The sequence below is a fragment of the Nipponia nippon genome, unplaced genomic scaffold, assembly GCF_047370975.1.
Source record: "Nipponia nippon isolate SJK-2023a ecotype South Korea unplaced genomic scaffold, ASM4737097v1 scaffold_2, whole genome shotgun sequence".
In the NCBI taxonomy this organism is placed as follows: Eukaryota; Metazoa; Chordata; class Aves; order Pelecaniformes; family Threskiornithidae; genus Nipponia; species Nipponia nippon.
Genome location: NW_028262336.1, coordinates 111035453 through 111048105, shown reverse-complemented (window position 1 = coordinate 111048105; position 12653 = coordinate 111035453). Strand labels below are relative to the sequence as shown.

Below are 12653 nucleotides of genomic sequence, written 5' to 3'. Positions count from 1 at the left end.
TAAAGAAGAAGAATGGGTTAGTTAAACTTTGAGGAAACTGGATAGGATTTTCATGATTCAGGAGTTCAGCTGGGAACTTCAGGCAACACACGAGCAGAGAAGCCCTCTGAATTATGGAGGATTGTGCAACGAGGTTGGGCTGATTAGCATGAAAACAGCTAGAAAGCCAAGGATAGGGATAGGTGGAGGTTTGTCGTGTAGATCCTGTGTTGCTTGCAGAGCAAAGGGGATGTGATTAGGCAGATGGTGATAATACTGGTAAGAATCTTACTGTCCAGGTCAGGATACCCAAATCATTGCTTCAAATACAAGCGAAGAATAAAACAGTAAAATATGGGTCAAATATTAATTTACAGAGAGAATTTTATTCCTTGGCTTCTGTTATTGGAAGGTCACCTTTGACCACCCACCTATATGCTGCTTTCAGATAAGCAATCACATATTTGTGTGTCCATGGAAGTGCAAGATTTGGATTTTTGTGTTTCCCTCTGTAATTGGCTGGGTGGACTTCTGTTACTGAGGGCAGAACACAAAGAGTGCCTTCCAACAAAAGAGATATATTTCTCTATTTGTGTAAAAAGATCTCACCTTTCCGTAGAAGCAGTCTATATGAATATGTATGACATATGGCCAATGTGTGAGTAATATGGTAGTTCACAAAAAATCTCAGCACTCATTTGGGATGTATAACGTTTGCTTCCACTTGCATTGTGGGTCACCATTTTACACTACGTCATAACATTGTTTTATTCTGACTTCAGATTGAATTTTTCAAGAGGCAAAATATAGATTTTGAGCTTGAGTGTTTAGAATCAGTTGTTTTTTGTTTTTTTTTTTTTTTAACAGGGTTAAACACTTCGATCACTGTGAAAATCTGCCCCTTCATTGTTTTGCCCCAAAATCTTAGAAAGCCTTGTGAGAAGTTCTTACCTATCCTAACTTATCATAACCACAGAAATACTTTGCCAGCCCAAAGGTCTGCCTAGCTCAGTATCTTCTCTTCAACAAGGTCTGGACAAGATATATGAATATTTTCTCAACCTTTTACTATTTCCAACTCAACTTTTTAAACCGGATGTGGTTTTGCATTTATTAACCCTCAGTGGGTTGCTTTTTCATGTGCTTGTCTGTTCTCCTCTTCAAGCTATGTAAACTACTAGGAACCACAAAATCACTGGAAGACTGCTATCCTCTGTGTGAAGAACATGTACTTTTTTAATTTTTCATTTTCAGCATGGTTCCTGCTAGCTCCTTTGGAGACTTTTGGTTCTTGTATTCAAGAAGACAATGAAGCTCAATCCCTACCCTCTTCATGCCACTCATGATTTTATAAGCTCCGGTCATATTCCCCCTTGTCTGTAGATTGATGTTCCTGGTCCTCCAAGCCATTCATTGTACCATCCACAGCTTTGACCATAATTGTTGCCCTTCTCTGAACCTCTCTATTTTACGTATAGCTGTAGTGGGACAAAAGAACGAGGACTGCACTCAGTATCTAGAGTCTGGGTGGATGAGGGAACTTCTACAGCAGCATAATGCTGTTCTCTATTTTGGTTTCTCTTTCCTAAAACTCTGGGGTTTTTTGACTGCTAATAAAAACTGATCTGATGTTTTCATGAACCATCTCTGATAACCCTAAGTCCCTTCTCTTTCATTGTAATCATTACTTCTTTTTAGATAGGCATCACTTTATATTGTTTACACTGAATTTCAGCTGCCATTTGTTGCTTATTGAGTCAGATTTTTTTTCTAATTATCCACAGCCTGCCTTTGCCTTCAATTATCCTGAATAATTTAGTAAACTCAATGAACTTTCACCTGACAAATTTACTGCTTAACTGCTTCTGGATCGCCTTAATGCTAGGGCTTTTCTTTCTCATGTTTTTTGCAGTCCATGTTGCTTCTTCCTATTTCTGCATGAAAGAGTTAGGCTTGAGGTGCTTAAGCAGTTGCAAAAAGGTTAATACTCTAAATGAACTCTTGGGGCTTTGGGGAATATCATCTGTTCTGTAAATTTACAATTTTTTGCTTTTATTTCCTTCAGGTCATCCTTTACTGCAGCCACTATACACTAGTATCATAGATTCATAGATCCTTGGGAAAGGTTGCCAGGAGAAATTCCTTTTATGATTTTTGTTTTATTTTGAATAGCTACTTATGCTGTTTTCAGTATCACCATTTAGACTTGAATGCATATTTGTATAAGAGTGTCTGTTATTCTGCTCCCAGAGCTATATGGTTTTTTTTTTCAAATTCACCTAACTTTTATTCACAAACATGCTAATGACATCTCAGCATCAACTTTGTCAAAACACCACATGAATATCTAGATTATTGCTCCATAAGTTATTGCTCAAATGATTCTTCTATCAAATTAAGGCTGAGTTTCTGCCTGAGTGAGAATTAGAAACAGCCAAAAATGGCCCCACAGTATTTTTTTTCCAGTGGAGTGATTCCATTAGAGGTGAGAACAAGGACCTAAAAAGCACAGAAGGATGGCTTCCAGCTGGCATGCAGGCAGGAAGTGTTGAAGAGACTCTTGGACCCATCGGTGGGGCTGCTGAGCAGGTGAGAGCAGCTCGGAGCAGGTGCAGCAGGCAGGTGGGACAGAGGGACCCTGTGCCAATATCAGTCCTGAGGGAATGCTGGGCTGAGCTGAAAGCAGCAGTGTTTTGGGGGAGCCTTTGAAAGTGTTCCTGTCAAGCACTGAGCAGCCTGGATGCTCCCTACTCTTATTTAAAGTCAGATTGTTTTTCCCATCCCATGAACCAGCCTTATCATAGCAATCTTTCACCCTTTGCAGTAGCTTATACACCACATACGCCCATTTTACAAAGGAACAGACAAGGCTTTCCCTGACTGACAGCCATGCAACTCCGCCGCAGCCTGGAGGTCAATGGGGCCATTCCTCCCCTGGGCACCATCACTGCTGGCAGAGGTTTGGTGGAGGAGCAGGGTAACGCCTGTACTCCCCTGCATGCTTGCAACTACACCCCCAGTGACTGCTCGGGCTATGGGTAAAAGCAACTGCCCTGTCTTGGAGCTATGTTGCCTTTGGACTAACCAGGCAAACACATTCAAGGGAATGAGTCTGAATTCACTTCTAGACTGGATTCAGGCTGTGGTACCTGTCCCCTCATTCCCTGCCATGCCTGTGGGGCTTGGAGTGAGCGGGGACCCACCGGGGACCCGCCAGAGACCTCTGTGCTGGCAGTGGCAGGGGGACAGGGCTTCACAGCCCCAGCTGCATGGCTGTGTGGAAAAGAGTGGGCCTTTCTGTCCTCACAGTGAGTGGGGATATTTAACCTTCTGCATTGTGGCCCTGGGATGCAGAAAGGCTTAGTTTTGATTTCATCTGTGCTGCTGATTTGACGGATGACCCTGGAGGTGAAATTGAGCGTCAATTGACGCTCAATCCCAGCTGTCTTCCCACTTAGCACAGACGTGTACTAGGCCTTCTTCTAAAGATTATTTAGTGAATTGTCAAATTAATATTTGTAAAACATTCTGAAGATGGGAAGCAGACCCTCCAAGTGCCAAGCTTCTGCTGTTCTTGGCCTCTTTCCATACCACAGTGTTTGTTACTCTGATATTTCTCTGCAACACCAGGGTACTCCCCTGTACAACACAGGTAGGTTTTTGGGTTTCTGTTCCTGAATTTGCCATTGATATCTTGTTCTCGTGTCATTTAACTGCTCTGTGCTTTACTTTGTCAATGTGTACAGTGGTTATAAAAACATCTAGCAAGCTAACAGGAACTGTGAAATGGAGGGACTTGATGAACATTGCTGCATGTTTTTATGGGCTCATACGAAGGATAGAAAAAACATGCCAAGTAATCAAAATTTTACTGCTGTTATTGTTTAGTTTGATATTTACTGTTTAGCATGATGGAAAATATCACAATACGATAGAGGAGAGCTCTAGCAAAGGAAAACCTTCCTCAGTCAGTTTGGGCTCACATACCAGATACTTAGCATATAGTGTAATTGATGTGTCTGGCAGAAGAAAAAAGAGAAACAGAGGTAAAATGTGGATGCTGCAATTCTGTTTTCACCAGGCACTGGCCAATAAATTATGTCTAGACTTTGTCCCTCGACCACTATGCAGAAGGTCTGGACTGAACTACCTATAATAAATTAATTGTGGTGAGAAAAAAATCACAGTGGGAAAAGAAGCAGGGTCTTCATTTCAGCTTCCCATATAACTTCTCCGCCAATAAACAGCTTTACTATCGTAGCTCAGCCAACAGGCACTTTTTTGAAAACTTGTACTGAAGCCCAGACTTTCTTACAATATCACAGTTCACTGACTTGCCAAATAGTTTCTGGGTAGATAGCACATCTGTATCTGGATTCATCCCAGTATTTTCTTATACAGCTAGGCTCCACCTGAAGTATTTTACACAAAAACCTCTGTAACCTCTTCTTGTTTCAAGCTTTGAAATCAGAAGAATGATGAAATATTTAATTATCTGTGTGCCCTGCCCAGGTTTTTTTCATTACTTACCTATAGCTGTCTGTATGCAAAAGGAAAAAAGAAAAGGAAGACTTTTTTGAAAACAGGACTGCATCTGGGGGGGTCTGTTTTCAGAAAGGTCAGCCCCAGCTTTCTGTTAAGGTGCTGTAATTCTGTGTCTTGTGCTGAGGGGAGGTGAAGGATGTGACACAACTCAGCTGAGCTGTGAGTGGGCTGGGCAGGAGCCAGCTCCCATCCAGCCCATGCATGGTATGAAAACTGATAAATAAAAAGGCCCACAATTTTTAGAGTCTGGCAATTTGCACCTGTCAAATATATGCCCACATTTTTGTGGCCACAAAATGAGTTATAGATGTGAACCTCAGCATGTGCCACTTCTACTCTCTGATTTACATTCCCACCAAGGCAGTCAGAGATGCAAACATGCTCAGGTTGAGGCAATGAAGTGCAGATGCAGGTTTTCTGACTAGAACTTGCTCTTTCGCAAGTGCATCCCACTGCACAGCTTTACTTCAGTAAGATGAGAGACTGTGGGTCAGAAGCAGGAGAAAATAAAATATATAGCAGCTACTTTATAACCCACTCAATGTTTATGTGACTCTTTTTGCTTTTACAACGTAATTGTATTCACTCTTATCTTAAATACAGTGTTCCTCCACCCGTAGGTCTGACCTGCTGCTGCAGCAGGTGGGGTGGCAGAGCAGGTTGCCTCGAGATCCTGCCTCAGGATTTTGTGGCCCAGAACCTGTTTAAAAAAAACCCCACTATTTAGTTGTTTAGCAGTAGGCATGAAGATTTTAGCCAAAAGGATTTAAAATTAAACAGTGGATTTTACATATGTTTAAATTACCTAAAGCCCCACAGTCCCGCCGTGCTCATTAGGCTGGCAGGCTGGTCCCCGAGATGTGCCAAAGGGTTTCCGCTCCTCCGTTGTTTCTCCCAAGCAACAGCTTGCTGTCTCTGGAGGCATTTGCATGAAATGTTACCGGCATCCTTTGTTCTTCTGTCCTTGGATGGCTGTGGGTCCTTGATTGCTCTCAGACAGAGCCAGAGGTGGAACCATCATCAAAGCTATCAGTTCTGGCTAAGCCTCTTAAAGATTTTCGAGTATTAGTTTTTTTTTCCAGGCTGAAGCTTGGTGAGTTAGGGCAGTGTAGTCACACAGAAAACATCTCAGTAAACAGGCCAGCACACAACATGAGTAAATTTTTGCATGGCGGAGCCAAGTCTATTATGGATACTCTTTGAAAACAGCATTAGAGCAGTCTATAAAACATTAAACTTGCCTATTTAGTAATTCATAAGCCAGGGAATAACAAAGTTGAGGCATGGTGATTGAACATAAAACCTTTAGTGCGTTATTTGATGTATCATGTCTTCAATGGGTCTTTAATTACCCATTAGCATATTATTTCTCAAAGAATACCCTCCAACTTTCCCTGTGACCACAATTATTCCCATGTGCAGAATTTTGCAGTGTTTTTCATCATTGCATCTTAATTGTTTCCTCTGAATATATAATTAATTTGATTGTTTTTCTTTTTAGAGACATGAACATTCACACACCCCCAACATCTTTATAGCTGTACCTTAAAGCTATTTCTTGGAGTAAATTATATACATATCTCTATAAGCAATGTGTGAAATAGGATTTTTGATTTCTGTTTAAGATTTAATCCTGTTTTCATTTAAGGTCATAGCACAAATATATTTGAGGTTAATGATTTGGAATTTTATTCTCAGGAACTAAACTGTCTTGGAAAATCAAGGAGAATTGCACTGCTGATTTTCTAGAACCATTGAAAATCCATTACATATTTTTAAATGATAATTTTGTTTTTATGAAATGTATTATCAGTATTTTTATATTTTAACATTGGTGGCAATGAAAGTGACTCAAACATCTTTCAGGAATAAAAATTGTAGATGGGACAGGCTCCTGTACCATACAATGGTATAATTCAGCAGTAGCCTGGTTAATACTGGAATATATGAATATGCTTGCAGAGACATTCAACGCAGTTGGTCTCGGTTTGATAGGGCTTCTTGATGAGCACAGTTCTCACCAAGGTCTTTGAGGATGACAGTGTTTGGTGGACCATGGGGGAACCTCCGGCCTAAGAGAAAAGCCAGAGCTGCCAGTCTTTGTATTGGATGGTTGAAGCACAAATGGCAGTGGGAAGTGATGTGATCAGAGCCGTCTTGTGCAGCTCTCCAAGTGCAACAGCCAAAAGTGCACAGTAAGGAAGGACTGGTGAGCCACCATAATGTCCTGTAGACCCAGGTCATCCCACCACTGCCATTTATTTTGGCCTTGCAACATCCAATTCATGTGTTTGCTATACGTTTACCTCTAAGAATGGGAAGGATAGGGAAAACTGATCAGGGAGCAACAGAAGAAAAGACTCCTAGGAGAAGAAAACCTGAGAGAAAATGTATGGACACAGCCGGATACTGGGTAAATTGTTAGATGATCAGAGAAGTACATTTCAAGTGTCTGGTAAAGACTTAGAGGAACTCACACCTGGCTTATGTGGTGCCTCCCTCATAATTTTGGATGTACTGCTGGGTATAACATATGAAGCACGGGGCGATGTGGGATCTGTGAAGCCCTGGGGATTTCCTGAAGTACTCTCATGCTTGGTGTGAGAGACTTGGAAATGTGGAAGAGTGATTTACACCGAAATGTTCAAATTTAATATTCTAACATTTTCATACTGATTTTTATTGTTTGTTTTCATCCTCCTTTCCCTTCCTCCAAAATTGCTATTTCATCTTCTCATTCAAATCTGGGACAGAAATATGTGTGAAATACTGGCATCTCCATTTCAGCAGAATTTCCTGGGTTTGCTTTTTAATCAGAACTTCTCAAAAGGGAGAATAAAGAGAATCACTTGGGATGTTCTGTGTACCAGTGTGTCTACAGGTACAATTAGAGACCTGGGAATGGAGCTATGCACGTAGCAAAACATATGAAATAAATCAGTGCAAGTTAAGACGACTTGCCCACCCATCTTTTCTTTGCTGGAATAAATCTTGTGTATGTTTCCACTAGATCATGCTTTGATTGTCAGGATTGATTAAATATTTTCTGCTTTCAATTCTGAGGAGATGCTTTTGAAAAATTTTTTATATTTTATCTGAGCACTATGGATGCTGGTTCCCATTAGTAATGAAATCTGTCCAATGATGTTTGGATCTGGCTGAAAGCACAGAATTTGCCTTTTTTCAGTTACTCACTTGTCGTGCACCAAATAGACAAGTGGTTAGTAGCAGAAGGACAGTAGAAATAAAACAGCCCCCAAATATACAGCCAGTCAGGTCACAGAATTTAAATAGATGTTATACTATATTTTTAGGTCGTATGTGAATGCTTTGACTGTTGTTACTCATTTTGTTGCATCTAAGTTATAATTTTAACCAACTTTTCACAAACCTAGTAACTGGGCTTTACATACAAATGCCTGTCATTAAAGAGCTGTGCAGGTTATATAAAAGTGTGTGGGTGGCTGGGTGAAGTATGTGCATTGCAAGCAGGAGTAAGCTTATCCCTTCTTGGGTGTCTTCAGGTACCTGCAAAAAGAGGGCACTTTAGGGATAAACTTACCTGTTTTGACCTTCCGAAAGCTGTAGTTGCCCCCCTCCTCTGTGGCTGATGCAAGCCAGGCTCTTCCTATCTTGCCTGTGCATTCCCAGGGTCTCTCTTCGGCCCATGTTGTCTGCCAGCAGTTTAATTCTCCTTACTGGTCCAGCAATATCATATTCAAGCTTTTAGGCAAATGCCATCCATTTATTACAAATTCCTTTCATTGACTTATTCTAAAGCCTTCTGTTAACTTCACCTCTATATGAAGGACAGAAATTTTCTATCAGAAGCAACTTTTCTTATGGCAATTCTGAGAGCTGCTGTCTTAGTGGGAAAAATCTTTGCTCTTTATTACACATCCGCCCTGCAACCCTGAGCTGTTGGACTGGTTGGCATATTAATAGCTGTTCACTAAGGATGTAACTGCTTAACTTCTGGATGGTGATCACTCCCACTCTGTTCAGATTTGTAACAACTAGTCAGGTTAAAGCAGGGAACTGTTATCCTCAAATGACCCATGTCAAACTGAAGTGTCTCAGTAGGGAGATAAGAAATGGCAAAAATAATAGACATAGCAGATGTGTTGCTGATTTGGGTATTATACTCAACTTTGAAATGGAAATAAAGATAGACTGAGAAAAGCAAAAACTGCATTTTATTTAGATTATCATGTAAAAAAAGGCTGAGGAATCTGAGAGCATTTGGAAGGGAATGAAAGGAGTTTTTAGCAGAGCTGGAACAACTCATATTAATGAATTAAAGATTTGGGCTAAATTGTAACAGACATAACAAATAGTTAAGGCATTAAATAATCATCACTGGGCCTGTTAACAGATTTAGAAACCTTCTGACCTTTGAGAAGCCAAGTTAATCTAATTTGTTGTGTTGTTTGTTTTCTTAAAATCAATAATCAACCTTTCCTCTTTTGAAACTATATGTTTTAATGAAGTACTGAAAACAATTAATTACCCTTTGAAGAGATGGGTGGATGAAATTCCCCTTTTGCAACTCAAATCTGCAATCATTTTCTTTCATGATTCCTTCAGCACGTCTCAGTGCTTGCTGAATCCCTGAACAATGTGGAAGACTTTTCGTGTACCAGAAAGGTGGTGTTTTCTTGGATTTAAATAATCGTAGGCTTTCAGCTGCTTTAATACCATTAGCTAACATTTCCAAATGTTTGGTGTGTGGACAGATCAATGGCTTTATGAATTTAAACATATTACTCCCCTCACCCTACCCTATTTCAAATCTGGCTTTTGTTTAAAGCACTCCATAACCTCAGCCTTATTCTAGGTTAAATATGATATTAATCAAGCTGTGGATAAAGGCCACGTATATGACTGAAGCTGTGTTTATTAGCTTTAGTGAAGCCTTTGATTTGGTCACACATTCTTTGCTCTTAACAAAGCCTCAGAATAATACAATATGGGTTTTATGACAATCCCTAAGTTGGTTATCATCATATTTAAGCAATAATGGAAAACAAACTATGTTCACTGTAGTGGCATATGATCTGATTTTAAGCTCTCCGGTGCAGGTGTTCTCGATGGTATGCTTCTTCTATTGCTCTGGTTGTTTTCTTTGGAAATGTCTATTCAATATGCGTAGACAACTAGAATATCTGCTTTGTAAAGAACTTCTTTTTGCAGACAAATCCCTCCTTTAATCATAAATTAGACTTTATTTGTACTTTGCAGCTTATGGAGGATATGTTCTGAGGAAAGGAAAACTGAAGATGTGCAAATAGGTAATTGCGGGCTCTATCTACATGGTGATACAGAGAGTTGTTTTGAGGCTGTGTGCAGGTACGGATGTCCTGATGGCTAGCAGGATTTCCACCTGCAGGGCTGAGCATCCCATGGAAGACATTACCAGCTTGATTCTGCTTTTTGGTGTGCTGGGTATAATCCCTGCCCAGGATTAGGCATATGGTGTAAACCCAGACCGGATCCCTTGAAGAGAAGATTACACTTCCAGCTATTATTCCTGAGAGAGGGGCCATAGGTGCCACCATCGTGCAGAAAGCAAGAATACTTGCAGTCTAAGGAAGTCCTGGCTGTAAATATCTGCTCTTGTGCTGGAAGAATAGGGAGCAGAGGGAACAAATGTAATACCCTCTTTCAATACAGTGATATAGCAACAGGCTATTGTGCATATTTATATACCGACATTGTAACAGATGTGTTAAAAAGCATTATTATAGCTGTGAAGAATGTGGTCACCAGCGCTCAGAGCAGGGTTGTGCCTCCCACAGAGACAGTGGGTAGAAAGGTTAGCCTTCATCCCCATCATGGATGAATTAATATTATGCCTGTAGGGCAATTTTCAGGACTTTGTTGTGACTTGGTCTCCATGTCCTTTTTCTACTTACATGGACAATAATTTCCCAAAATGCAGGGGGACCCAAAGGTTAACATAATTTTCCCTTTGAATAATAAAACCCTGCAATGTATAGCCACTTATGTGATCCCTGAGGCAGTGACTCAGTCCATTACAATGAGCAAACCTGATTAAGAATATAGTATTCTAAATTGCTGACACCTTTTTTTCATTTTGCCTTCTCTTGCCAAGACCCAGTGGCTGGGTGCTAAAGGCAGACAAAATTCCAGTTGTAAACACAGTGCAATTTTTAACAGGAGGAGAGTAAAGATCTGGAACCTGCACTGAAAGATGTGATACAGTCATTGACACGTGGATGCTTCATGCTTCAGCACCAGTCAGTGGACAAAATGATTCTATGATAAAACAAAAAGACGCTTTCCTCCTCTTCTGTTAGAATTACTCAGTTAAATGGCATAGATTGGTTTATACTGGAGGCTGGGAATAGCAGACCTAAAATCTTTTCATATTTTAGAATGGGTGCTTTGTGGGTTTTCTGAATTTTCTTTTCCTAACTGTTATACTATTAGTATTAAATAAATAGTAAGACAGTTCTGTGTAATGTTATTGTTTCCAGTGATGCCTGTTACAGTTGTCTGGATCCCTTTGAGAACTGGAATCTGCTTTGATGCCCTCTGTGTGGCTTTGAATAACAGACATGCACTTTTTAACCTTCAATCACATTATTTTTTTAAAAGCAGGGGAGAGAGTTTTTCAAGTACACCAGTTTCCAAATATTTTCTGGAAAAAAGTCTGCATTAATGTTCAGCACAGTTAATCTCTGCAAAATGTAATAGCTTCCATGCAGCCACCCTGTTTGGTGGAGTTCCAGAAATGCCAAGGAAAAGCAGCTGGATTAGGAGGTCTCACAGTATTGCAGTTGTGACATTCCAGAGTATTCGGACCAGATAGTACAGGGCTCTGCATCCAAATGAAAGCTGAAGATATTTGGCGATATTACAATCTGAATTTCCATTATGATTTTATCTGCTCTGGAGAGTTCTCTCTGGAGACTTGAGACAAATTTTCTTGCAGTAGGTCTTTTTAACATCATTTGGCTACTCTTCCAGTACTATCTGACTTTGTATCCTTCAGAATAAAGGAGCTTGAGGTACCATAGAATCATACAATCGTTAAGGTTGGAAAAGACCCTTAAGATCATCGAGTTCAACTGTTAACCTAGCACTGCCAAGTCCATCACTAAACCATGTCCTCAAGCACCACGTCTACCCATCTTTCAAATACCTCCAGGCATGGAGACTCAACCACTTCCCTGGGCAGCCTGGTCCAATGCCTGACTACCCTTTTGGTGAAGAAGTTTTTTCTAATATCCAACCTAAACTTCCCCTGGTGCAGCTTGAGGCCGTTTCCTCTCGTCCTATCCCTTGTTACTAGGGAGAAGAGACTGACCCCCACCTCACCACAACCTCCTTTCGGGTAGCTGTAGAGAGCAATAAAGTCTCCCCTCAGCCTCCTCTTCTCCAGGCTAAACAACCCCAGCTCCCTCAGCCGCTCCTCATAAGACCTGTTCTCTAGACCCTTCACCAGCTTCGTTGCCCTCCTCTGGACACGCTCCAGCACCTCGATGTCCTTCTTGTAGTGAGGGGCCCAAAACTGAACACAGGATTCAAGGTTTGGCCTCACCAGTGCCGAGTACAGGGGCACTATCACCTCCCTGGTCCTGCTGGTTACACTATTCTTTATACAGGCCAAGATGCCATTGGCCCTCTTGGCCACCTGGGCACACTGCTGGCTCATGTTCAGGCGGCTGTCAACCACCACCCCCAGGTCCTTTTCCACCAGGCAGCTCTTCAGCCACTCGTCCCCCAGCCTGTAGCATTGCATGGAGTTGTTGTGACCGAAGTGCAGGACCCGGCACTTAGCCTTGTTGAATCTCATAACAGTTGGCCCTGGCCCATGACCTATGGAGCCATGTATAGTCTCCTAGAACAAGTAATCTGATCAAGAGCCTGCTCTGGTGATTATGTTTCTCAGGAACCTCCCTGAAGTGAGTTTTGGGTTAAACCTGCTGCTTTGATGAGATCAAAACCACATTTCTGACTACTGTCTTTCTGAGCGTCCCATGGGACTATGTCCATCATAACAACACAGCTCAAATGTGAGAAGCAGCCAAGCAAAACCATGGTTGGGAGTAGGATATCATTGCCAGAACAACTGATATGGATTCCTGCTAGATTCTTAAGCA

General features: G+C 41.2%; 1 long non-coding RNA gene across 5 annotated transcripts in view; it reads right to left on the bottom strand.

The window, feature by feature from the left end:
• LOC148055920 (uncharacterized) overlaps positions 1-8436 on the bottom strand; it is a 78614-nt gene extending 70178 nt beyond the window's left edge. For all 5 annotated transcript variants that reach the window (XR_015705075.1, XR_015705077.1, XR_015705078.1 and 2 more), the window contains exon 1: positions 8087-8436. This is a non-coding gene — a long non-coding RNA (uncharacterized LOC148055920). The remainder of the gene's footprint in view (positions 1-8086) is intronic.
• Positions 8437-12653: the final 4217 nt, after the last annotated feature.